General features: G+C 41.7%; 1 protein-coding gene across 8 annotated transcripts in view; it reads right to left on the minus strand.

Annotated features, from left to right (window-relative positions):
- Positions 1-25949, minus strand: part of plekha7b (pleckstrin homology domain containing, family A member 7b) — a 273942-nt gene that overhangs the window by 160133 nt on the left and 87860 nt on the right. Inside the window, exon 1 of one of the 8 annotated variants that reach the window (XM_034191282.1) lies at positions 7602-7914. The exons of the other annotated variants lie outside the window; for them this stretch is intronic. The gene's annotated coding sequence lies outside the window, so the exon portion shown is untranslated. Of the gene's footprint in view, positions 1-7601; positions 7915-25949 lie in introns of those variants that run through there. 8 annotated transcript variants of the gene reach the window in all.

Raw genomic sequence — 25949 nt, forward strand, 5'->3', positions numbered from 1 at the left:
CAATAATCACACAGACAAAGACGCAGGACGACAACCGAGATTTGAAAGTCCAGTTTATCAGAACACTCCGGAGGCAGCCTATTAGGTGCCATCAACGGCCTTGTCCGACAATCCTGGAATGGGGAGGGGCTCAGCCCTGAGCAGTCCACTGTCCACAGTCAACGTCAGAGCTGGAGAAGCTGAGGGGAGGGGGATGACCAGGAAGCGAGGCTTAAGTGTTGATCTTCTTGAGGAGGTTTTTTATCGCAGCGGCCTTGAAGTGCAGCTGTGTTTGGGGAAGCCAAATGAATATCCAGATTAGCAGACGCCTGAAAGATTCCACAGTTCTGAGAACAGAGTGGCTCTCAATACATTTGAATGTAGGATGTGGTCTTTACTGACGGTCAAAGCGGTTTTCCAGAGCTGCAATCCTGCCCGAGATGTTTTCCAGCGTGCGGTTAACACCCGCCAACTGCGCAGCCACTGCCTTCCCAATCGAATCAATGCCCACACAGCAGAAAGCCGGTCACCACCAAGCCAAATATATACACATCTTCGACGTCCTCCACAGAAAGCGTGTAAGGCACATGACCTGCCATCTCCTCCACGAGTCCATAACATAACCCATCACATGCGTCCCGGCAGGACAGGTCGGGTCCTCCGCCCCCGAATGTCTTGTGGAAAAAATAGTGTCAATTGCATTCAGAGACCACTTTAACAGATCCATTTTTGTCATTTTCCAGAAGAGCAAAGCTGCAGCCTCACAGACAACACGCCACAGAAGCAGGAAAGATAAGGAGGGAGGGAGAAGAGAAAAATGCGTCCGTCTCGGCCGAGTGCAAGCTGGAACACCAGCCTACAGGGGGGTTGTAGGTTCAAATCCCACAGTTGGAAAAGTAAATGATTGGGAACATAAAGAACAACACTTGTCATTACTGCCAATAAGGTACCCTTGAGCTAGACCCTTATTCCCAGATTGGTCCTTCTGTGCTGTTATGCAGTTTGCATGGCACGTGTGTGTGTGTGTGTGTGTGTGTGTGTGTGTGTGTGTGTGTGTGTGTGTGTGTGTGTGTGTGTGTGTGTGTGTGTGTGTGTGTGTGTGTGTGTGTGTGTGTGTGTGTGTGTGTGTGTGTATGTATTACTTGCAGCCTACATTTTTTTAACAAACCATACAAAGGTCCGGCTGATGAGAGATTATGGGGTGTTTGTTTCCCACGCAGCGGGAACAATGGAATGTCCGAATAAACTCCTCATGCCGACTTCTTCTGAAAGTTCTCTGTTCTCTGATGACTTCCTGGGTCAACAGAGCCTGAAATGTGGAAGTTTTCAACTTGAAACGGCGAGACGCTGCCGCCTCGAAGCGCAGATCGCCGTCAGGCACCGTGGGCCGTCCTTACGGCGACACTACCAGACCAAAATCTCTCATCAGCCGTTAAAATTTTTAACGAAAACCAGCTGAATTTATCGAATGGTGTCCACTCAGTTGTGCCTTACAGTTTTGAAAAAAATTTGATCAAACAAAGCAGCAGTCTCTGAGCCATTCCTAAACAATGAAAAAATCGACGAGAGGGTGGGCGACTCCTCACTCAAAGACTGCCCACAGGCGAATGACGTAACCGACAGGCGTGAAAAAACTCTCGCATGCCCACGAGGGTTCAAGCATGTCTGATGTAATCACACGTGATTCAAATCCATATGGTTTTTGAAAAAAATAATAAGGTCGGATACTTTTCTAATAGACCTCGTATTACAGAAGACACACCTTACTGAATTTTCATATTCTACACTTAATATTTATTACTTATGTTACCTTTTAATTTTTTTTTCTCTATGCCTGTGACATTGTAGCTGCTAAAAGAGATGTTGCAATATGGAATTTTGTTGTATTTCTTCTACAATGACAATAAATCTTCTTTTTCTTGGAGCTCTACACCTATACGCCCCCCAAAAAAACTTAATTTTCAGAAGACTATGACCAGTGTTATCTAGAAGACACATGTGCCTGCACATGAGCATAAAGTCAGAGAAGCAGTGACTTTATGATACCACCCATGTAGTTGATGTATGTGAAATGAAAGAGCATTTGTATTTACACTGCTGTTGAAAGTGGTAACACATCCCTGACCAACTCTGGTGGTGGTGTAGCCAAACTCAGATCGCGATCTGTCCTTGGTGTGCTTTAGGTTCATTTACACCTGTCCTTTCATGTGTCCACACATGATCCTATCGCAATCCAATCACCAAAAACACATTTTAACAACAGGTGTAAAAAGGGTCACTGAATACAAAAATTCTTTTCCCATTCAGACTGATTGAAAATAATGGGAGCATACAGAAGACTAGCTACAAATATGTCCTGAACTGAGATACCACTATATACTTTCTAGCGTGTCTTGGACATAATGTTGGATTTTATTCCCTTGACTCATTTTCTTCTATTAACATTATCTCTCCACAAAGTCTGCAGTTGCTGTGTGATGTGATGTGAAATACTGTGCAAATGCATACAATTAAAGAAAACTACATTCACAAAAAGCGTGATTTTTCAGAAACACATGCAGATACTGTGGGGATCAAATTTGCTGAGACAGACATGTTTACATGACCAGCTTTTAAACATCACTCAATATCTATCCAGCAGTAAGGAATTAGTCCTCTGAAGGTCGCAGCAGAATTTTCAGAATGAAAAAGTGCAGCATCACACACACACACACACACACACACACACACACACACACACACACACACACACACACACACACACACACACACACACACACACACACACACACACACACACACACACACACACACACACAAGAATATTATGGCTGACTGCTGCACCAACATGCGGTACAAACAGAGAAGACAACCTCAGCAACGCAGAAAGATTAATGAGTTGACATTTCTGAAAGGTTTAGACTGTATATCCAAAAAGATGGATAACTAGTGGCTCCGCCCATACATACAATATACTGAATAACTAATTATATACATCTGCAATAACATCTTTACAAATGGTTCTGGATCACAGTCATAAACAGTTTAGTATCCTTACATATGGGAGCTTCCTGGCAACAATGCACAATATGCTAAATTGCACTGGGTGCACACAGCATTGCACCAGCACCCCCCTGTTAATCAGTAATCTGCATTCTTTCAAGCTTTTGTTTCAGCCGCATTACTTATGATCTATTTGTCAAGGAATCTGCAGTTTCGGCAAACAGAGCACAATGACTGCAGCACATTCGACGTATTTGCTTGCAGAACAAGAGTTTTCACCAACTTGTGCAACAAAAAGAAAGCAAATGGGAGCGTGTAGTCCTGCAGCAGATGAGCTCGCACCTTTCTGGAGTAGAGCACCTGCTTGATTAGATGCAGATGGTGGAATTTTATGTCACAAACAAGATGCGTAAATCATGGATTTTTTTTTAGCTTGTAAACTTGTGCTATACACAGATAATAGACGTGTAGTACACTACAGCATAAACCGCTAAGGCAGAGGTTTCCAAAGTGGGGGGCAGTGGGGGAGGAGGAGTGTGGCAAAACAAATTTATATGATTAGCTGCAAACACAGTGTTGCTGTAGGATTTTGACACTAAAAAATGTGAAATAAAATTACTTTTAAAAATCTTGGTAAAAAAAAAAAAAAAATCCACTGCATTTACATAGCGCTTTTCCCATCTGAATCAGAAGCGCTTTACAATGATGCCTCACATTCACCCATTCACACCGATGCCAAGGTGCTGCCATGTAAGGTATTCACTACACACCTGAAGCAACTCTGGGATAAAGGATCTTGCTCAAGGGCCCATTGTCATTGTTTGGTCTGGCTGGGTTTTAAACAGGATCCTCTGGTCTCAAATCCAACACTTAACCACTAGACCATCACCTCCCCAATTTCAATTTCCACAGAGAAATTATAATTAAATTTATCTTGATCTATTCTCATGTAAATCTTACTCACATACCTCTAGAAAATTGTACTTCAAAGTTGTATCAGGTCTAATATAAAAATGTTTGTGGAAGTCCCTTTCATCCTACAGCATATGCTCAAACCACTGTACAGTGGGAATCAAACCACCAACCTTTCAAGTCATGAGTAACTGTATGCCGTCATATTAGTGCCAAATGCACTCGCATGATAAAACATGCATTTGGGCATATTATATTATATCACACACTTAGATATTAACTGCGAGTGCACAAATTATCTCTGCGCACTCAGAGGAATCTGCTTCCTGAGCGAGGAAAAAAACTGCTGCGAGTGAGGAGGAATATGTAACCAGGTCTCTGGAAATTGATTCCTGCTCACGCAAAGTGGCTTTCTGCTCGCGTGAAGTGGATTTCTCCTCTCTCCCTAGAAACTTTTGGCACAATGGGGGCAGAAACCAGGGATCGGTACTGGCTCTGCTGTGATTTGTCATTTCTGAAGAGTGAGATTTGATTGACAATCCCCCTCCCAGACACAGAAGTCTGCTGAAACGAAGAAAACAACAGCATCTGGGCACAGGTTCATCAGGTAAGAAACCCTTGGCTGAATTCGGGCATTTGTGATGAATAAAAACAGTGGTTTGTGGTTGCTTGGCGTGCTGGTCACATATTCCTCCTCGCTTGTAGCACTTTTTTTCGCTCGGGGAGCAGTTTCCTCTGAGTGTGCACGCACAGAGATAATTTGCATGCACGCAGTTACTGGGCAGCACTGTGAATTAGTGGTTAGCACTGTTGTCTCACAGGAAAAGACGTCATGGGTTTGATTCCCACCTGTGGCCTTTCTGTGTGGAGTTTGCATGTTCTCCCTATGTTTGCATGGGTTTCCTCTTACATTTAAAGACATGCAGGTTAGGTGAATTGGAAACTTTACCATTGTCCAGGTTTCTCTTGCAAAAGAGATCTTGACCTTAATGGGACTAACCTGGTTAAATAAAAGTATGCATGTGACATAATATAATATGCATGAATGCATGTTTGATCACGCAAGTGCTTTTGACAGTAATCTGATGCCATATAACTGACTCTACCAACAGACCCACAGTCAACTGAAGCCAACCAGTCTTGCTTGACAAAAGCAGAGAGTTAATGCCAAACTCAAATTTCATGGAGTAAATATCCTGTGTGAATGATACTCAGATGGAAGAACCAGGGATCCATGAATTAAAGAGTCCGTGGTTCAAATTCTGTCTGTGTACATGACTGTCCATCAGTAAAAAGGAGGTAGTGAATGTGACGCCTCACATTCAGAGACCTTCCTGCAGAAACCACTCTTCAACCACCTTTCCTTCATTAGACTTGGAACAATTTTAAAGCAGATCGTACTCATGACAAGTGAATAACATTTACTTATGTGCTACAGCAAGAGAATATACCCAGTTAAACACTGACAAGATTGTTAAAAAAAATTAAGCTATATTATTCATATCACTTTTAATAATTGCACTGTAAAGGTGATTTGTCACTTTTTATTTTGTTTTGTTCAGTAAGAATTTGTAGTTTTGTATAAATTACAATGTTTGAAATATATCATGGAGTTTGGAAGCAAAAGACTTGTTTTTCATTGGGCAGGAGAAACCCTCTTTTACACCATCATGCCTGATAAAGAAGAGCAGGACTGACACGCATCTTGTCTTGTAGAGAATCTGAAAGCAGCATTTCTAAGCATAGCAGTGCTTACATCACAGGGCCACATATTATAAACAAACACACTCACTTGCACGGAAGTTTCCAATCCACTTAACGTGCATGTCTTTGGTTGTGGGAGGAAGCCAGAACACTCAGAGGGAACCCACACAAACACAGGGAGAACATGCAAACTCCACACAGAAAGGCCACAGGGGGGAATCAATCCATGACCTTTTTGCTGTGAAGCAACAGTGCTAACCACTAAGCCACTGTGTTCCCCTGAAGTGTAGACCTTCAGCTTTAATTCAAGCAGCTTTACAAAAATATCACATTAACCATTTAGAAACAAGACATTTGTACACAGAGTCCCTCTGTATTTTTTTCAGCACAAAGCAATGCACAGCGCAACAGAAATGCAATTGGTATTTTGCAACTAAGACACTTGACATTTTCATGCCAAGCACCTACAGCGTCTAAAGACCAAGTATAACTCTCCTTGTTTGTGCATCAATGGGTGTGGTTCCTTAAAAATGAGGTGTGGACAGGCACAGTGGCTGTGCACTGTTGAAGCAGAATGTGACTGTGTCATAGACCAGCAAATATCTGGTCTAAAGTCCAGCACATAGCTGTAGTACAAATATGCCACATTATTCAGATGCACCTTACATAAGCAGATTTTACGATGCACGTACACTCTGCTTGCTGTCCTGTCCAGGTTGTACCCTGCCTCTCACCCAGTGATCACTAAGATAGGATGGATGGAATGTCATCATTTCTGGCTTTCAGTACTCCCTGACATGGTCTCTGCCCCCCCCCGCACTATCCCTCTTTTGTCTTCAGCTGTCATCAACTGTTTTCATGTGGGTTCAATCATTAATTCCACAACTGCCTATTGTCAATCTTCTGTCACAGTATTTGAGTCATGTCCTTTGACACAATCTTTGCTCGATCATTACACGTCCTCCACATTATTTCTAGCTTTCATTGTCTAGTTCCACATTACTGCCTTCTTGTTACCACACTTTTGAGGCAATGCCGGATTACTGATTTTTGTCGTCTGTTTTTTTGTGCTCAATGCATGGTATCAAAACATCATGTTGCTGAACTGTGTCTGTTTTCTGAATACCCTCTGCTAACTAGCAGCAGAGGGTTACCAGAGGTGCTGCTGTTTGGGCTAATTATCCACGTCCCTTAGACTTACTATTCAGTCAGCCACGTCACGGACACCTGTCTTTTGTTCTGAACTCTGTTTTGATTTCTGTATTACTGTTTAACCTGCCATGTCATGGACATTTGCCTTTTTGTTTATGGTCGCCTGTTTTGTTTAAATAAAGAACACTGGGCTCTAAACATCTGGTCAGCTCTCTGCACTGGGGTCACTTTCTGGTACTCACTATGGCAAATATGGCCCTACAAGATGGCTGAACTGTACAAAAATGTGAGCACATTACACTGGGTTTTTCACATATTTGCCAAGATGTGACATGCATTACAAAGTTTAATCATGTTAAATTATTCTTGGTGGTTTGATACTCATTTAAACAACATGTTGGTGAAAATCATTCAAATCGCAGAACTGGTTTTTCACCAAAATCACAAAATAATAATAATAATAATTTCATACATTTATTCATCAATAGATATTACTGACATATTTATGTGTACCCCACCACAGTCAGCCTAGTCACCACTATGTCCTGGCATGGAATTTGGCTCATTTTCACCATTCTGGGCAGGCAGAACAACAATTAAGACTCTTAAGTATCTCTTTTCAGTTGTTCCTCCAATCTCCTAAACTAGATCCTTCACTTACTTTTTTGATACACTGGTCCATTCTCTAAAGCTTACTCATTCGCTGGCTCTGTACCTGAATGAACTGGTGCACAGAAGCATGAAGTAAGCAGCTAACAGCTTATTACTCCTGGCTACTCGTGTTTAACTTCTTGATTAGTTAGTTTAGTTAGTTTACATCGATTGTGCCAGAAAAGAGGGTTCAAGCTCACCTGCTGTGACAGAGACAATCATTGTGAACATGCTACTGGTCTTGTGATGATGCTGCAGGCTGAAGGTCTCCGTGATCCTCTTGACATTATTAGAGAAGGTGGAAAATGCATACAGAGTTTGTCACAGCAGCTGGAGTCCGCAAACAGAATGAAGTGGAGGGAGGAAGATGAGAACAGGAGGGGGAGCTCTTTATTTCTCCTACTCACACGTGCTGCCTGAGCGTTTCACCACAGTGTTACAGGGACTGATGTGGGGATCCAAACCCCTCCCATCAGAACAATACCTCACGTGGTTATCATGTTCTCCTCCCATCCCATTCCTCACCTCTCTGTGTCTCCCCTCGACAATTATTTTGGAAGAAGTCCGGCTTCCATGGAAATAAAGTTATTATGCTGCTCTGTGAAAACATCTGTTAAAATTGCAATCTTTAGAAATATAAATTTTACTGTCAAATGCCAAGTCAATCTTTAATATCTATTGCTAAAAAACTGATTTATTGCAGTTTTCCATGCAGATCCCTTTCAGTGCACTGCAGTGTATTGTGTCTGTAGCGTGGGAAATCCTCTACTTGCTGTGACTTGTAAAACTGAATTGTGCATAGGCACATGCACACCCCCTCTTCCCTTTTTCACAGTTGCTGCATAGAGGATGGACACTTACAGTGCTCTATGCTCAGCCCTAGGGGTCACTTGCCATGCTGGGCAAGTTGGGGCCAGAGCTACTTGCCACATGGCAATTTAACCAAATAATCCGTATACATATATACGTATACATATATATATATACATATATATATACATATACATATATATATATATACGAGGGCTGTCAATAAAGTAACGGTCCTTTTTATTTTTTTCAAAAACTATATGGATTTCATTCATATGTTTTTACGTCAGACATGCTTGAACCCTCTGTCGCTTTAAGGACTTTTCACGGTGCGAGACGTCGCTCAGCGCTCTCAGCCGCCGTCGTCAGCCTGTTCAAGCTGAACACCTCCACATTTCAGGCTCTATTGATCCAGGACGTCGTGAGAGAACAGAGAAGTTTCAGAAGAAGTCGGTTTCAGCATTTTATCCGGATATTCCACTGTTAAAGGAGATTTTTTTAATGAAAGACGTGTGGACGGGTCCGCGCGTCGGGACGCAGCCGACGCGGTGCGGCGGCACAGGAAAAACACCTCCGTGTTGATAACCATTTGTAAAATCCAGGTGGCTTTTGATGGCTTTCAGTGGAGTGAGTATATGAGAAATTGTTTAACAGCAGGACATGTTCCAACTTGCCCTTAAGGCTTCCAATGGAGGTGTTTTTCCTGTGGCGGAGCGTCGCGGCGGCTGCTTGAACAGGCTGACGACGCCGCCTGAGAGCGCTGCGTGACGTCTCGCACCGTGGGAAGGCCTTAAAGCGACAGTATCACCTCAAAATCTCTCATCAGCCGTTAAAATTTTCACTGAAAACCAGCTTAATTTTTCGAACCGTGTCCACTTCGATGTGTCTTACAGGTTTAGAAAAAATTTTGATCAAACAAAGTGCCAGTCTCTCAGCAACTTCTCAGACAAAGGAATTCCGACGAGGGGCTGGACGACTCCTCCCACAAGGAGTGCTCACAGGCGAATGACGTCACCGACAGGCGTGGAAAAACTCACGCATGCGCACGAGGGTTCAAGCATGTCTGACGTAAAAACATATGAATGAAATCCATATAGTTTTTGAAAAAAATAAAAAGGACCATTACTTTATTGACAGCCCTCGTATATATATATATATATATATATATATATATATATATATATATATCTCATATTGAGTATCTGTCGATAGAGTCCAAATCTGATACTTATATTTTCCAAGGGATTGCAGTTGCACAAAAAAACATTTTGCAAGCACATTAAAAATCTATCTAGTGTGCATGGTTTATCAGTTAAAAACTCTGCCATGCATTGAGGGGAAAAATATAAAAATAAGATTATATAAAGCTACTCCTTCCAGATTTTTTTCCATAGTTGCAGTCCATTGAAAGTTAAGTCAACTAACTTTTTTTATTACTGTTCCTCAATTTCACTTAGCATGGTATTGTAGGAGTAAAGCTCGGCGTAATAATGATTGAATGTTTTAGTTGTTAAACTTCAATATATATTTTTATTGTTATCATTAGTAGTAGTAGTAGTAATAGTTGTTTTTGTAGTATGTACAAAATCTTTTCAAAACGTAATGGAAAGTTGTGGTATGATCTCTCTAAAGCTGGGCAGACACTGTACGATATTTTCAATCATTGTACTCAGCTCCAGCTCAAACTGTACGACAAAACCGCAGGGTGTAAAAGTTCAGAGCACACGATTTATACTCAACAAAAATATAAACGCAACACTTTTGGTTTTGCTACCATTTTGTATGAGATGAACTCAAAGATCTAAAACTTTTTCCACATACACAACATCACCATTTCCCTCAAATATTGTTCACAAACCAGTCTAAATCTGTAATAGTGAGCACTTCTCCTTTGCTGAGATAATCCATCCCACCTCACAGGTGTGTCATATCAAGATGCTGATTAGACACCATGATTAGTGCACAGGTGTGCCTTACACTGCCCACAATAAAAGGCCACTCTGAAAGGTGCAGTTTTATCACACAGCACGATGCCACAGATGTCGCAAGATTTGAGGGAGCGTGCAATTGGCATGCTGACAGCAGGAATGTCAACGAGAGCTGTTGCTCGTGTATTGAATGTTCATTTCTCTACCATAAGCCGTCTCCAAAGGCGTTTCAGAGAATTTGGCAGTACATCCAACCAGCCTCACAACCGCAGACCACGTGTAACCACACCAGCCCAGGACCTCCACATCCAGCATGTTCACCTCCAAGATCGTCTGAGACCAGCCACTCGGACAGCTGCTGAAACAATCAGTTTGCATAACCAAAGAATTTCTGCACAAACTGTCAGAAACCGTCTCAGGGAAGCTCATCTGCATGCTCGTCGTCCTCATCGGGGTCTCGACCTGAATCCAGTTCGTCGTCGTAACCGACTTAAGTGGGCAAATGCTCACATTCACTGGTGTTTGGCACGTTGGAGAGGTGTTCTCTTCACGGATGAATCCCGGTTCACACTGTTCAGGGCAGATGGCAGACAGCGTGTGTGGCGTCGTGTGGGTGAGTGGTTGTCTGATGTCAATGTTGTGGATCGAGTGGCCCATGGTGGCGGTGGGGTTATGGTATGGGCAGGCGTCTGTTATGGACGAAGAACACAGGTGCATTTTATTGATGGCATATTGAATGCACAGAGATACCGTGACGAGATCCTGAGGCCCATTGTTGTGCCATACATCCAAGAACATCACCTCATGTTGCAGCAGGATAATGCACGGCCCTATGTTGCAAAGATCTGTACACAATTCTTGGAAGCTGAAAATGTCCCAGTTCTTGCATGGCCGGCATACTCACCGGACATGTCACCCATTGAGCATGTTTGGGATGCTCTGGGCCAGCGTATACGATAGCGTGTACCAGTTCCTGCCAATATCCAGCAACTTCGCACAGCCATTGAAGAGGAGTGGACCAACATTCCACAGGCCACAATTGACAACCTGATCAACTCTATGCGAAGGAGATGTGTTGCACTGCATGAGGCAAATGGTGGTCACACCAGATACTGACTGGTATCCCCCCCAATAAAACAAAACTGCACCTTTCAGAGTGGCCTTTTATTGTGGACAGTCTAAGGCACACCTGTGCACTAATCATGGTGTCTAATCAGCATCTTGATATGGCACACCTGTGAGGTGGGATGGATTATCTCAGCAAAGGAGAAGTGCTCACTATCACAGATTTAGACTGGTTTGTGAACAATATTTGAGGGAAATGGTGATATTGTGTATGTGGAAAAAGTTTTAGATCTTTGAGTTCATCTCATACAAAATGGGAGCAAAACCAAAAGTGTTGCGTTTATATTTTTGTTGAGTATGTTCTCATACTGTACGGCCCGATGCTCTGATCTGATCTGACTACTTACATTGTACATTCAAAAACCACACGTAAACAGAAGTTTGTTCTTTTTTTTTTTAAATCAAACTTTATTTACCCTTCTTATTTAAAAAAAAAAACTCTCGATGGGAGACATCAAAGTTTTAACAACAACAAAAAAACAATACAAGACTTTACATGAGTTGAAGACTAAGGGGGAAAAAGAAACAGAAGCTGCTCTCCCAAAGAGATGATCACTGTTTATGCTCTCTCCGGTGTTTGCATGTGCGCAGTGCGAGAGGTTGGGGTAAATCAGCTCGTAGATGCTTGTAGTGCTGCTTCAGCAGCGGGATACCCTCACGAGGGCCGACCAGAAAATCAAACAGGTTCGATTTTTATCCGACCATACGACTGCCGATCGGGAGGTGGTCGTGAGAGGTTAAACGCAGCTCGTTACTTCATGTATACTACACGATGCAGGATATGTGATTAAGCTAAAACTTGGCGCGATCCAAAAAATTCTCACACGTGTGAAAAATTGGGTGAAAAGGGACAAAACTCGCACAGTGTAAGCCCAGCATAAGGGGGTTGGGGGGGCTGTTCCTCCACAGTGCCTGCTTCAGTGATTGCTTTATTTCTCTCCTTTTACTGTTTCTGTTTCAATTTAAAGGTGTTTGTTGAAGTAAAAGTTACTTTTCCAGGACATTCAGACAATGAGCTGCCCCAGTAACAATGCGGAGTAACACCAGCCATTATTTACCACACTGTGAGCTTTAGCAAGGAAATTGTTTCCTGTATTCTATCTTTGTGCACCGTTATCCTTCACGACAGTTACACATCGTTAACATGGTTTATGAAAACTCAAAACAGACAAGAGTGTCTCTTCCTCTGTGAGTCCACAGATAATCAGAGAGCTCCTGTTACAGCGGTGGTCTCAAATTCAAATTGACTAAGAGAGATTGTCCTGGCTGTTCTCTCCTAGATATGCAAATTTCAATAAATAAATAAATAGTAACATCATTTGAGCTTATTCAAGAAAAGCTAATTCGTCAAGACATCTGCAAAGATAAAGGATGAGAATGAGCAGTCATATTACACGAAAGAAAAAATAAATCCGACTGTTTATGGTCAAGAGGTTGGTTGAGGTTATGATGGAGTAATGATAACAATGAGCATGTTTATGTTGACCAGCTGCACAAAAACTACATACAGTAACTTTAATCTGAGCCTCAGAGAGCTAATTAGACACTCTAACACTAAATGTAAATGTAAACTTTTTTCATTAAATGTTTGTTTTTTGCATCAGATGTATTTACTGCACATTTATTATTATTATTATTATTTATTTATTATTTTTTTGCTAGTTGCATGATGTGTAATGTAATTAGTACTGTTGTCTTCTTAAACGCTCAGTTATTAAACACAAACGTTTTGGCTGTTAGTTTTTAAGAAAAATGTAAGTTAACTTTCTGCAGGCTGGTGTCCACTCTTGTGGTCTTTATCTAGCTATGCTCAAACACACAGCAGGATAACCCGGCACCCTCCTCCTAAGGACAGGAGACGGAGGACAAAACCGAGACATTATTTTAAAAAAAAAATTTTTTTTTTAATGTTCTGAATGTGCAGACGTCCTGCGCATTCTCAAATGCAGCCACAGTACATCTTATATGTTGCGTCCAGCCTTGCTGATTTTGTGTCAGGACGGCGTCAGTGCGAACTCTGCTGAATGCGACACATTTTGGAAGGATTTTCAAAGCGTAAGAACTTGTGGGGGAAAATGGAAAGAGATTTTATGTCAGTTTTTATGTCATGCAAAACATTTCAGTGTCATTTTTTTTTTCATTACCAATAATGCATGTTAATTTCATCTTAGTCAATGGCTTAGAATACTGACAGAGTATTGTCCTTGTCTCATTTTCATCATTAAAAAATGGTAAAAGTAAAGTCCCTTCAGCTGCTCCCTTGTTTGCACTCGGGGTCGCCACAGCAAATCCAAGAGGGCTCTGCATGTTGAATTGGTACAGGTTTTACGCTGGATGCCCTTCCTGACGCAACTCCACATTACATGGAGAAATGTGGCAGGGGTGGGATTTGAACCTGGAACCTTCTGCAGTGAAACCAAGCGCATTAACCACTTGGCCACCACCCCCTGCTTTTAAAAAAATGGTCATTGACAAATATATTTCGTCTCGTCTCATCTAATGAAATTAACACTAGCTTGGGCCCATCCCAGCAATTGTAGAGCGTGAGGTGGGGTACATTCTGGACAAAACAGTTTTTTTGCAGGGTCAGAGTATATACAGCGTTGTGTACATTATAAACATGCAGCTGGAATCATCTCGTGTGCCAATTCTGTTCCCTGAGCTGGTACTTTGAATCCGCAACATTGGTTTTTAACGTATCATAACGGCTGGATTATTTATACTCGAACAAGTGTGATCACAGTGAAACCCCAAAATAATAAAGCACAAAACAGAGGCACAACAAGATGGATTGACAGTATATAAATAAGTTCAAATAAACTAAAAAGTCAGAATAATACAATCAACTGTTTTTGATTTTTTTTTTTTTTTTTCAATTTATATAGCACCAAATCACAACAAAACATTGCCTCAAGGCGGTTAACACAAGTAAGGTCTAACCTTACCAACCCCTAGAGCAAGCACACAGGCGAGTGGTAAGGAAAAACTCCCTCTGATGATTTGAGGAAGAAACCTCAAGCAGACCAGACTCAAAGGGGTGACCCTCTGGTTGGGCCATACTACCAACACAATAAACAATACAGAAAATTTTATAGCCAGTTTTGGGAGATTTTGGAAGTCCAAGCTGGTGCACAAGATGGGAGGCCTGCAGAAGAAAAATGCTTTTTGAACTGCATTATTTAAATACATAATTATATTTAAATGTGCAAATGTACTGATTATTATCTAATGAACACATGCTTTAGATCCAGTGTCACACTGTAGTGAAAAAAGCTACAATATGTTAATTATTTATTCAAATCTACTTCACAAATTTGATAACACAAAAGGGAGCAATTATGCAAATGTTTAACATAAAAAAATTATAGCCCTATCTTGATGATATACAGTACATAGCCTAAAGCGTACAGTGCAAATGCAGTAGTCCACTTTGCTATTTACACAGCACAAATTATATAATGGGGTTGAATTTTGTCACACAACATTAATTAATCCAATCAGTCAGTCCCTTTAACAATGGGGTATGCAGTTTTCTGTTGAGGAAACAGATTTATGTGAAAAGTGTCAAAGTGTTTATGATAGCAGCCACCATTGCTCCTTGGGGTAAAGCAATCAAACAGTAAGTTTAAGTTTAGAATTTTTTCATTATTGTTTCGGTCTTTTATTTTTTTATTGTATTTGCTGTTTTCAATTTAACTTCATTGTAGTCTGATGCACTAATGTGTACCCCTGAGTGGATAAGAACAGTGTACATGTCTCATGAACCTGATTAAATAACGTACATTGCAATATCGCACTGTAGAAAAAGCAGAAAACCCTGCACTCGAATTTACACCAGGTTTTTGTTGGTCTACCTCACAATAACTTTCTGTGGCCTCAAGACAGAAATGCAGCTACACTGTGCCTGACCATGCCTCATTTTAATAGCAACATGCCCATGGGTGCACAGGTGAATGTAAATAATCTTAAGACATACACGGTGCGAGCTGTGAGGGTGAAAATAAATGTATCACTTGTAAACTAGCAATGACACTTGCACAGCTTTGTGACTTATGTACGTAACGAGGGCTGCAGCTATCGAATATTTTTGGAATCAAGTATTCTATCGATTATTTTATCGATTAATCGAGTAATTGGATAAAAAAGTATTTTTAAAACAATATCAGTAGTGGCAGGGCTCTCCCTGAGCAATGGCACAATGTCGCTGTGCCATCATGCAGATTTTTAAGTTTAGGATGTTCCCTCTCTCTCTTTCCCCAAGTAATTATTTATTTTTTCACATTATTAAGAATTTTGGAGCTTTGCCAAATAAGTCCAGGCGCTCTGTGAAATCTTCAGTCTGCAGACAGGACATTCTTTTTTTTTTCTTATTGCACATTTCATTTGCACTTTTTATTGCTGTGATTTATTCAGTGTTTAGTGTATATTTCTACATGCCGTACAGAGTGCAGCTCAAACTGAAGTCAAATTCTTTGTTTTCTGTGGATACTTGGCGAATAAAAAAGCCTTTGAAAAAACAGCTGTGGAGTGCAACAATTACGCAACAGCTGCACTGATAAATTAACTCTACAGCCTGTTGATAAAAACTCTTATCAAATCTGAATATAGGCATTTTTTTTAAAAATTGTTAAACATGATTAATTTAAAGTGTGCTTCCTTTCGCTTCATCTACGGAGGTGGAGAGCAGCCAGTGGAGCAAACCACGTTTAAAAAAAAAAAAAATATATATATATATATATATATATATATATATATATATATATAAACACACTGCTTCACTTTAAATGCATAATAAGTCCGTTTCAGACGATCAGTACAGACCCTTTCTCTTAAAAGGCTTTATTTTACTTAGCATGTGGCTTTGTAAACTTGTAGCATCGCCTGCTACACTGATTAGCGCTTACTTTAGTTATGGGCATGCTCTATGGTCTTCTTGTTGTGTGGGCTGCCCGAAGAGGAGGTATTGCTGGCCAACACCAGAGGGCGCCCTGCCTGAAGGCGGGCTTCAGGCACCAGAGGGCGCAGTCGCCGCCTGGAGCATCCGGAACTCAGATTGACAGCTGTCACTCATCCACTCATCATGACGCACCCATTGCGTTTGCAGTTTATGCCACTTGTGTCTGAGTCTGAGGGAGTTGGTTGGAGCCGGCATTTCCGCTCTGCACTCCAGCACTCTACAAGTGTATACTTGGTCTGCACGGTAAGTCAAAGGACTTGTGAAAGTAGGAGGTGGAGGCGTTCTTCTCCCAAAAAGGAGTCAGTTGCTGACTGTTTGCTGGGTGTGTTCACTCACACTCACTCCTAACTGTTTCGGTTTCCTGCCAGCAGTACCCGATCTGACAGCTGGAGACGGTGGCCACCTGGGGACTCAGGATTGGCGGCTCCGGGGTGTTCCAGATCCGTTGGCGGTGGAAATCGTGTGGGTTCCGACTCCTCTCTGGATGGGCGTCTCCTATCCTCGAGCCTGCCCACACTACACCAACTTGAGATTGACTGTAGTATTGATTGTATCTGTATTCGTTGTGCACATTTCACAACATTAAATTGTTATTCTTGCATTCTCATTGACTGTTCATTTACGCCCCCTGTTGTGGGTCTGTGTCCTCACACTTTTCACAACACTTCTTCTCGTTTTTTTGTGGTGAGCGTTACAGTGCCACCTACAGGCCTGGCATATGTACTACAGCTTTAAACGAAGCTTAGAGGCAAAGAATTTGCCTCGAACATTTTTTGTAATCGAATTATTCGAATTACTTGATTAATAGTTTCAGCTCTATATGTAACATAGGGCCTTGAACATGTCAGATGTCTATCCATCCATTTTCGAAGCCCGCTTACTCTAGTTAAGGTAAGGATCTGGGTGGGGGGTGGGGTTCTCATTATACCAACAGTCAATGCACAAGAAGCGGGGTACACCCTGGACAGGCTGTCAGTCTATTGCAGGACCAAAACTGCAGCAGATAACTGAAACAATCCTTCAAATGGTGATACAAGCACCAAGTTCAGCACAAATAAGGCCCTTGGCACTTGCACGACTTCGAGCTGCGCACTTGCACGAACATCGTCGTGACAATCCAACCCGCTGTGTTCCCAGCTGGACACCGTGCTTTGTTCCACTGGATGCCACGTGTTGTGCGCTGGACACTGGGTATATAAAATAAATATTTTGTTGTGGATTAATCATTTTCTCTTCGAGTTGGCTGTTGAAAATGCCTCTAATCACTTTCGGAATCACAGAGGGCTGTTCCAGCTGCAGCTTTTGTCTCTCTTGCACGTGCTGAACAAGGTGGAGAAAGCATTTGGAGCCATCTAAAAAGGTAATTATTTGTCATGTTTATATTGTAATGGCTTGGTAAAACAGTTGTATGTTCTTTCCTTCTTGTGTGCAGCTAGAAATTATGTTTATGATAGATTTAACATCTCGTTATAATCATTCAGACGAGCTGTGCTCTGATGCGGTACGCTGATGCAATCACTCACACTCATGCAGTGTTTTTGAATTGTTTGCATAATGTTCATGTGAAGTTCACATAATTAATATGTGATGGAGATTTTGAACATTTCAAAATTTTCTTTGTGCACTTGCAAGAAGCTGCACACAGTTTACAATGGTTTACAATAAGTTTAAGACGAGTTTACTCTAGTGCACGGCAGAATGCGTGTGAGTGATCAGATCAAAGTCGTGCAAGTGTCAGGCCTTTAGACGTTACTTTAAAAAAAAAAAACGACTCGCCACTTGAATTTTCAGTGGGTTGCAAGGTAAGGGTCAATTGAAGAATTACACAGGTCATCAAAATTAAAAGATGTTCCAATCATATTGAAAACTATACCACATTATTTGTCTGATCAAAAATATTTCAAAAAGGTACAGTTTGTACTATCTATGACTGACTGTTACGGTGTTGTGGGGTGAAAACAGCAAGAAATGAAAATGGAAATTGGTTTTCAATGTTAAATGTAAATGCCCACAAAATCTGTAATCTGGATTAGATTTGGATCAAAATTTGTCAGTCAAAAAGGGATGCCATCCTATACATAAAACTCTCAAATACAAAAGAAATGTCATCTTTTATGACAGTTATGAATTTTTGAAAATGTATTCAATGTTAATGGCCCCTTCACACATAGTGCGAAGTTTGAACAGCGTTTGGATGAAAATGGCAAAACAGTTCAAAATTAGTGCACGAAACATTGCTCCAATGGGCAGACGTGCACAAACCCGTTGTAAGAGTTTGTGCACTGTATCCGTAGAGCAGGAACAGTGCCAGGTGCACCACATGGTGCCGTTTATGTGGATGGAAGAAATAAAAACCAGCTGGTACGTGTGGAACCACATTGCAGCGCTTATGTGGAATAAATAAAAAATAAAAAACAGCCAGTGCCTGTGGGACCACATCGAGCCGCTCATGTGGAATAATTAAAAAAAAAGAAAACAGAAACCAAAAAAAAAAACAAAAAAAAAAAAACACACCACCCGGGACACAAACTTGCGCCTTTCAAATCCTCTGATTCCCAGTCACAGACTTTACCACTGAGATACAGAGCTGTTCTTTGAAAGCTGTAGGAAGCCGCCTCATATCAGGAAGGACATGGAAGTATCCCCCCCCCAAAATTAAAATCCCACACCATATAAAGACACAGTATTTATCAAGCGAGCAATACAAATATGATCCGTCTGTTCCTATGGTGATGACCCATGGTCACAGACATACAGTCATGAAACGACATGAATGAGAAGAAGTGTGCTCTGATGTCCACATCTACTGGTCAGGTGCGTCCAGTCGGCCTTGCACGTGTTCTGCCCACGTGGATGGCACACCACAGCACAGACACCGCGTCATGTGGAACAGAGCTCACGTGGGTGATGTGACAGTCAGATCGCCCGCTGCAGGTTCTGATCTGATGGTTCATTTCAATCTGGGAGGCTGTCAGTGTCCACTCCGTACGTGCGTTTGCTTGCTGCAGCTTGTCACCACCACAGCAATATATGTTTTTATTTATATCCACGTAAATACAGCAAACAGATCAAATCAAATCAAAGCAAATCAATTTTATTTATATAGCGCCAAATCACAACAAACAGTTGCCCCAAGGCGCTTTATATTGTAAGGCAAAAGCCATACAATAATTACGGAAAATCCCCAACAGTCAAAATGACCCCCTGTGAGCAAGCACTTGGCGACAGTGGGAAGGATAAAGTCCCTTTTAACAGGAAGAAACCTCCAGCAGAACCAGGCTCAGGGAGGGGCAGTCTTCTGCTGGGACTGGTTGGGGCTGAGAGAGAGAACCAGGAAAAAGACATGCTGTGGAGGGGAGCAGAGATCAGTCACTAATGATTAAATGCAGAGTGGTGCATACAGAACAAAAAGAGAAAGAAACACTCAGTGCATCATGGGAACCACCCAGCAGTCTAAGTCTATAGCAGCATAACTAAGGAATGGTTCAGGGTCACCTGATCCAGCCCTAACTATAAGCTTTAGCAAAAAGGAAAGTTTTAAGCCTAATCTTAAAAGTAGAGAGGGTGTCTGTCTCCCTGATCCGAATTGGGAGCTGGTTCCAGGGGAGAGGAGCCTGAAAGCTGAAGGCTCTGCCTCCCATTCTACTCTTACAAACCCTAGGAACTACAAGTAAGCCTGCAGTCTGACAGCGAAGCACTCTATTGGGGTGATATGGTACTATGAGGTCCCTAAGATAAGATGGGACCTGATTATTCAAAACCTTATAAGTAAGAAGAAGAATTTTAAATTCTATTCTAGAATTAACAGGAAGCCAATGAATAGAAGCCAATATGGGTGAGATATGCTCTCTCCTTCTAGTCCCCGTCAGTACTCTAGCTGCAGCATTTTGAATTAACTGAAGGCTTTTCAGGGAACTTTTAGGGCAACCTGATAATAATGAATTACAATAGTCCAGCCTAGAGGAAATAAATGCATGAATTAGTTTTTCAGCATCACTCTGAGAAAAGACCTTTCTAATTTTAGAGATACTGAGCAAATGCAAAAAAGCAGTCCTACATATTTGTTTAATATGCGCATTGAATGACATATCCTGATCAAAAATGACTCCAAGATTTCTTTTTTTAAAAGCAGGAAATTAGAGGTCATCCATGTCTTTATGTCTGTAAGACAATCCTGCAGTTTAGCTAATTGGTGTGTGTCCTCTGGCTTCATGGATAGATAACGCTGGGTATCATCTGCGTAACAATGAAAATTTAAGCAATGCTGTCTAATAATACTGCCTAAGGGAAGCATGTATAAAGTGAATAAAATTGGTCCTAGCACAGAACCTTGTGGAACTCCATAATTAACCTTTTTCTGTGAAGAAGCTTCCCCATTTACATGAACAAATTGTAATCTATTAGATAAATATGATTCAAACCACCGCAGCGCAGTGCCTTTAATACCTATGGCATGCTCTAATCTCTGTAATAAAATTTTATGGTCAACAGTATCAAAAGCAGCACTGAGGTCTAACAGAACAAGCACAGAGATGAGTCCACTGTCTGAGGCCATAAGAAGATCATTTGTAACCTTCACTAATGCTGTTTCTGTACTATGATGAATTCTAAACCCTGACTGAAACTCTTCAAATAGACCATTCCTCTGCAGATGATCAGTTAGCTGTTTTACAACTACCCTTTCAAGAATTTTTGAGAGAAAAGGAAGGTTGGAGATTGGCCTATAATTAGCTAAGATAGCTGGGTCAAGTGATGGCTTTTTAAGTAATGGTTTAATTACTGCCACCTTAAAAGCCTGTGGTACATAGCCAACTAATAAAGATAGACTGATCATATTTAAGATCGAAGCATTAAATAATGGTAGGGCTTCTTGAGCAGCCTGGTAGGAATGGGGTCTAATAGACATGTTGATGGTTTGGAGGAAGTAACTAATGAAAATAACTCAGACAGAACAATCGGAGAGAAAGAGTCTAACCAAATACCGGCATCACAGAAAGCAGCCAAAGAGAACGATATGTCTTTGGGATGGTTATGAGTAATTTTTTCTCTAATAGTTAAAATTTTATTAGCAAAGAAAGTCATGAAGTCATTACTAGTTAAAGTTAAAGGAATACTCGGCTCAATAGAGCTCTGACTCTTTGTCAGCCTGGCTACAGTGCTGAAAAGAAACCTGGGGTTGTTCTTATTTTCTTCAATTAGTGATGAGTAGTAAGATGTCCTAGCTTTACGGAGGGCTTTTTTATAGAACAACAGACTCTTTTTCCAGGCTAAGTGAAGATCTTCTAAATTAGTGAGACACCATTTCCTCTCCAACTTATGGGTTATCTGCTTTAAGCTGTGAGTTTGTGAGTTATACCACGGAGTCAGGCACTTCTGATTTAAGGCTCTCTTTTTCAGAGGAGCTACAGCATCCAAAGTTGTCCTCAATGAGGATATAAAATTATTGACGAGATAATCTATCTCACTCACAGAGTTTAGGTAGCTACTCTGCCCTGTGTTGGTATATGGCATTGGAGAACATAAAGAAGGAATCATATCCTTAAACCTAGTTACAGCGCTTTCTGAAAGACTTCTACTGTAATGAAACTTATTCCCCACTGCTGGGTTGTCCATCAGAGTAAATGTAAATGTTATTAAGAAATGATCAGACAGAAAGGGGTTTTCAGGGAATACTGTTAAGTCTTCAATTTCCATAAGTCAGAACAAGATCTAAGGTATGATTAAAGTGGTGGGTGGACTCATTTACATTTTGAGCAAAGCCAATCAAGTCTAACAATAGATTAAATGCAGTGTTGAGGCTGTCATTCTCAGCATCTGTGTGGATGTTAAAATCGCCCACTATAATTATCTTATCTGAGCTAAGCACTAAATCAGACAAAAGGTCCAAAAATTCACAGAGAAACTCACAGTAACGACCAGGTGGACGATAGATAACAACAAATAAAACTGGTTTTTGGGACTTCCAATTTGGATGGACAAGACTAAGAGTCAAGCTTTCAAATTAATTAAAGCTCTGTCTGGGTTTTTGATTAATTAATAAGCTGGAGTGGAAGATTGCTGCTAATCCTCCGCCTCGGCCCGTGCTACGAGTGTTCTGGCAGTTAGTGTGACTCAGGGGTGTTGACTCATTTAAACTAACATATTCATCCTGCTGTAACCACGTTTCTGTAAGGCAGGATAAATCAATATGTTGATCAATTATTATATCATTTACTAACAGGGACTTAGAAGAGAGAGATCTAATGTTTAATAGACCACATTTAACTGTTTTAGTCTGTGGTGCAGTTGAAGGTGCTATATTATTTTTTCTTTTTGAGTTTTTTTGCTGGTTATTGGTGGTCTGGGAGCAGGCACCGTCTCTACGGGGATGGGGTAATGAAGGGATGGCAGAGAGAGAGAAGCTGCAGAGAGGTGTGTAAGACTACAACTCTGCTTCCTGGTCCCAACCCTGGATAGTCACGGTTTGGAGGATTTAAGAAAATTGGCCAGATTTCTAGAAATGAGAGCTGCTCCATCCAAAGTGGGATGGATGCCATCTCTCCTAACAAGACCAGGTTTTCCCCAGAAGCTTTGCCAATTATCTATGAAGCCCACCTCATTTTTTGGACACCACTCAGACAGCCAGCAATTCAAGGAGAACATGCGGCTAAACATGTCACTCCCGGTCCGATTGGGGAGGGGCCCAGAGAAAACTACAGAGTCCGACATTGTTTCTGCAAAGTTACACACTGATTCAATATTAATTTTAGTGACCTCCGATTGGCGTAACCGGGTGTCATTACTGCCGACGTGAATTACAATCTTATCAAATTTACGCTTAGCCTTAGCCAGCAGTTTCAAATTTCCTTCAATGTCGCCTGCTCTGGCCCCCGGAAGACAATTGACTATGGTTGCTGGTGTCGCTAACTTCACATTTCTCAAAACAGAGTCGCCAATAACCAGAGTTTGTTCCTCGGCGGGTGTGTCGCCGAGTGGGGAAAAATGGTTAGAGATGTGAACGGGTTGGAAGTGTACACGGGGCTTCTGTTTAGGACGACGCTTCCTCCTCACAGTCACCCAGTCGGCCTGCTTTCCTGGCTACTCGGGATCTGCTAGAGGGGAACTAACGGCGGCTAAGCTACCATGGTCCACACCGACTACAGGGGCCTGGCTAGCTGTAGGATTTTCCAAGGTGCGGAGCCAAGTCTCCAGTTCACCCAGCCTGACCTCCAAAGCTACGAATAAGCTACACTTATTACAAGTACCATTACTGCTAAAGAAGTCCGAGGAATAACTAAACATTTCACACCCAGAGCAGAAAAGTGCGGGAGAGACAGGAGAAGCCGCCATGCTAAACCGGCTAAGAGCTAATAGCTGCGCTAAGCTAGCGGATTCCTAAAAACACACAAAGTGAATAATGTGTAAATAATTTAGAGGTGATTCAGCAGAGGGAGTGCTTTAGTTAAGGCACGTGAAGATTACACTGTGAAACAAATTGTTATCTAGTTAACTAGATCAAACTAACTGCGCAGATTAAACAGCTAACAGATACAGCAAAACACAGCTGTGCTCCCGAACAGGAAGTGATACAATACCGCAGTGAGAGCCAACCACCAGTAGAGGCAGCCAGTTCAGAAAAACAGATACACGCACCTCACAGTGGACAGTCATTAGTGCTGACTAAGTCATGAGTGACTAAGACACACGTGTCAGTGTGTGTGATTGCAAACTCACACTCGTGGGCAACTTAGACAAATTTCACAGCAGTACGACAGTGATTGTCTGCAATCTGTTGTTGTGCCAAGACTGCGACTGGCCACACATTTTCTCAGCCATGCGAGCGGTGTTAGATGTTCCTGTGTGTCACCTGGAATTTGGCCGGCACCTGCCGCAAGAGGGTGCGATGGGTTCGCACAAGGCACACTTTGTCTTTCAGGTACTTGTGTGCACAAATAGTTGTAGCAACAGGTGTACGAGGCGTTGGCGCCAGGGACGACATTACACGGTTTGCACATGATTCCTGGATCATGCGCACTAGGTGTACATTTCGTCCAAACTTTGCACAATGTGTGAAAGGGCCCTAAAGGATAGAGATGTTTTCCAAATTTCCAAGATTTTTCCTGACTTTGACCATTAACCTTGAAAATTGAATCAGTTCTTGCCCATCAGGTTATGAATCCTCTGTAAAAAATATCATAATGATATATGAGGAAATTTGGGTTCCAGGCTGTTCACAGACAAACAAACTGGAGTTAAAACCTAACCTAGTCCCAACTTCATTAGCAGAGGTAATAATGTATAGCAGTTTATATAACAGCTGAGTGGCTCCTTGTCATTTGATTGGTGCTTTGTATGTCATATGACATGGATTATTTGTCCCATTTGTGTTGCATTGCATTTAATGTGCAATTTGGTTACATTTTGTGTGCAAATTCGGTTCTATACGTTTGGTACATTGCACTCTGTGCACACACACACAGCGTATGTGAACGGACATACACAAAACAAATCCACTGTACTGTAAGCCGTCTGGAGGCATGAAGAGCTGTTAGGAGGAAGTTATATTGAAAAGCTGAACTAAATTCTGACATGATGTACACAGTCTTTTTTAGGGGGAAATACACGCACTATAGCTTTAAAACAAACATGGAGTTTGTAAAGCTGACATGATTTTTCGCTGGACTGAGAAACTACACAAAACCTTTTTTTGGGAAGTACGTCACATTTAAAGTTCATGTTGGACTTTAGCAGCAGTGGGACACCAAAATGTAAGTCCCTTTTTGTGTTGTTTAGAAATTAATAAAATATTAAATGACAAAGATCTGTTTTAGCCATTATATAAAACAAATAATGAATGTTTTTACATTAATTCAATGGAACTCGGCTTCGCCTTGTTGAACAGTATGTTCCAGCTTTCACCTCACGAAATATTCGCACCATTGCATTCATTATGTGTATACTATACTATTCAAACGCAATGATAATAATGCATCTTATGTCTCACAGTCTGTTTTTACATGCCCCATCAGTAGCATGGCACTTGGTTGAACACGAGCCCAGCCTTCTTGCACCCGCACCTATTTGACTGGCAGTTTCCCTTGCAGGAACACAGAGATCCACCTGATGCTGTTGTCCATCTACAATTATCTCTACTTTCCTGGATAACCTTTGTCTACTCAGTGTCCTGTGATCTGTATTCAGCACATTTGACCAGCTTGTAAGGTCTGCTGCTGTGTATTGTGTCTTGAATATACCACTGGCACAAAATAACTGACATGGCCCTGATTTGGATGAGTCTTTGCTTAAAACTTTGCAAAGCAAAAGCTTGGCATCAGTGTTTGTTCTATCTACCTTGTGTATCATTCTCAAACTATGGTATGCATACCACTGGTGGTACATGAGCTCCCTCTAGTGGTATGCTGAATCACCAAGATTTTTTTATAAAGATAAAAAAAAAAACACAAATAGCCTACACACCCACACACAACAGAAAACATCCAGCCATTTTCTTCCGCTTTATCCGGAGTCGGGTCGCGGGGGCAGCAGCTCAAGCAAAGCCGCCCAGACCTCCCGATCCACACACACCTCCCCCAGCTCCTCCGGGGGAACCCCAAGGTGTTCCCAAGCCAGTCGAGAGATGTAGTCCCTCCAGCGTGTCCTGGGTCTTCCCCAGGGCCTCCTCCCAATGGGACGTGGCCGGAACACCTCTCCAGCGAGGCGTCCAGGGGGCATCCGGAAAAGATACCCGA

Source organism: Thalassophryne amazonica, chromosome 2, assembly GCF_902500255.1.
Source record: "Thalassophryne amazonica chromosome 2, fThaAma1.1, whole genome shotgun sequence".
Taxonomy (NCBI): Eukaryota; Metazoa; Chordata; class Actinopteri; order Batrachoidiformes; family Batrachoididae; genus Thalassophryne; species Thalassophryne amazonica.